This window comes from Sceloporus undulatus, chromosome 3 (assembly GCF_019175285.1).
Source record: "Sceloporus undulatus isolate JIND9_A2432 ecotype Alabama chromosome 3, SceUnd_v1.1, whole genome shotgun sequence".
NCBI classification, from domain to species: domain Eukaryota; kingdom Metazoa; phylum Chordata; class Lepidosauria; order Squamata; family Phrynosomatidae; genus Sceloporus; species Sceloporus undulatus.
The window spans coordinates 104,097,993-104,100,224 of NC_056524.1; positions in this window are offsets into that span (position 1 = coordinate 104,097,993).

The window sequence follows — 2,232 nt, forward strand, 5'->3', positions numbered from 1 at the left end:
GACTGAGGGGAAGTTTCCATTGCTGGGTAGGGATTGGCACTCTGGTCTCCAGTGCCATAATCCAGTCCTCAAAACCCTACACCACACTGATGCTTTTGCAGTAGACAATACTGTAGGGAAACAGTTTGGTAGGGTGTTTTTTGATGTGAAAATAAGGTAAGAAGGAAAGAGCCTCTCCCTTGCCATGTGCCATGGGGATGATCTGCTTTGGATGCCTCTGCAGCAGGGCTGGGAAATCTGGGAAGGAGGAAGGAGTTATTGGGGGGGGGGGAGAGAAATGGGGCCATGGAAACCCATTGGGTGACTTTGGGGGAGTCACACTCTCTCAGCCATGGCAAGCCTTCCCTGAACAACTCTCTCTCTTGGCAAGAAAGAGAGGGAGAGAGGAAGGAAGGAAGGAGGCAGGGAAGGGTGAAGGAAAGAAGATAAAGAGAAGAAAGGGGGAAGGTAGGAAAGAAGGAAGGAAGAGTGAGGGAGAGAGGGAGGGAGGAAGGAGAGAGCGAGGGACAGGAGGAAAGAAAGAGGGAGGGACCCCACAACAAACAAACTCCCAGAATTCCATAGTCTTGAGCCAGAAAGAGTTAAAGAGGTACCAAACCAGGTTAATTCTCCAGTGTAGATGCAGCCCAGGAGTTGCAGAGCACAGCAAACTTCTTCCCCCCTTCCTTTTTCCAAACACAGCCTTTTTTATTTCACTGTTGAAAGTTTTGGTCTATGTTCCTGGGTGGACATGTGTGAGAGAGGGTTTACTCTTGTTGATGTTGTTGTTAAAAGAAGCAGGAAAAAGCAGGCTAGTGAGGTGTGACATTGCAGCATACCTGAAATTGCATGGCTGGTATAAAGTAGGATACCAGTTAGCCAGTTAGGCTAGTTTAAATCTTTTATAGTTACTCAACATAAATATTGGTGAAGAGTGATGACACACACACAGAAAAACCCCAAGATATGTGTAGAATTAGTTCCTCTTCTTAAGTCAGAGACAAATTTTGGTTTGACATAAGTTCTGTGTGCACATGAGTGCTCTACAAAGCTTTGGTTCTGAACTATTGTCTCCTGGCTTACTTTACTGCATTAAAGTTCTTTCAGATCTGAACATCATGTGTCAGAGAAATCATGTAGATTTAATTTTTAATGTCATAGAATCGTAGAGTTGGAAGAGACCACAAGGGCCATTCAGTCCAACCCCATTCTGCCATGCAGGAACTCTCAATCAAAGCATCCCCGACAGATGGCCATCCAGCCTCTGTTTAAAGACCTCCAATGAAGGAGACTCCACTACACTCCGAGGGAGTGCATTCCACTGTTGGGCAGCCCTTACTGTCAGGAAGTTCCTCCTAATGTTGAGGTGGAATCTCTTTTCCTGTAGCTTGCATCCATTGTTCCGGGTCCTGTTCTCTGGAGCAGCAGAAAACAAGCTTGTTCCCGCCTCAATGTGACACCCCTTCAAATGTTTAAACAGGGCTATCATATCACCTCTTATCTTCTTTTCTCCAGGCTAAACATCCCCAGCTCCCTAAGTCGTTCCTCATAGGGCATGGTTTCCAGACCCTTCACCATTTTAGTCATCCTCCTTTGGACACGCTCCAGTTTCTCAGTGTCCTTTTTGAATTCTGGTGCCCCGAACACTTGATGTAGGCTTAAGTGTCTCATTAGCACTATGTAACCGTACGTGAGGCTATTTATTTTTTTATCATGCAGTATTTTAATACTACATTTCTGTGGGAGCCACCAAGGTAGTGTACAACAACTTTAAAAAACATTTAAACTTTAATAAATATTTTTTTAAAAACACAAACTACCAAGTAAACAATTTATAAGGCTATTGTACATTATATAATGCAATTTGCATTTTTCTATTGGAATATACCCCTGATACTGTTTACAGTGGAGAAATGTTCTCCACATTTGTGAAAAAGGACTTGCAGGCCATCAGAACTTCAGTCTTTCTCTCCTGCTCCACCCAAAAGGAGAAAAGGACAAAAATGCCTTCAGCATTGTGCTCTTCACAAAAGTTACCCACTCAGTTAAGAAACTTACTATATATTTTTTCTGTATTTACAGGTACTATAACACAGGAAGATAGCCAGATGACCACAACTACCGATCAGGTTCTGATCTATGTGTGCCAACTGTTGATTCAGTTTGTGGATGAGCAGGACACCCCAAAATGGTAATGTTTCTTCCTTTTCTTTTTCCTTTGTAATTGGATGTTTGGGTGTATGTTGTTCAGAT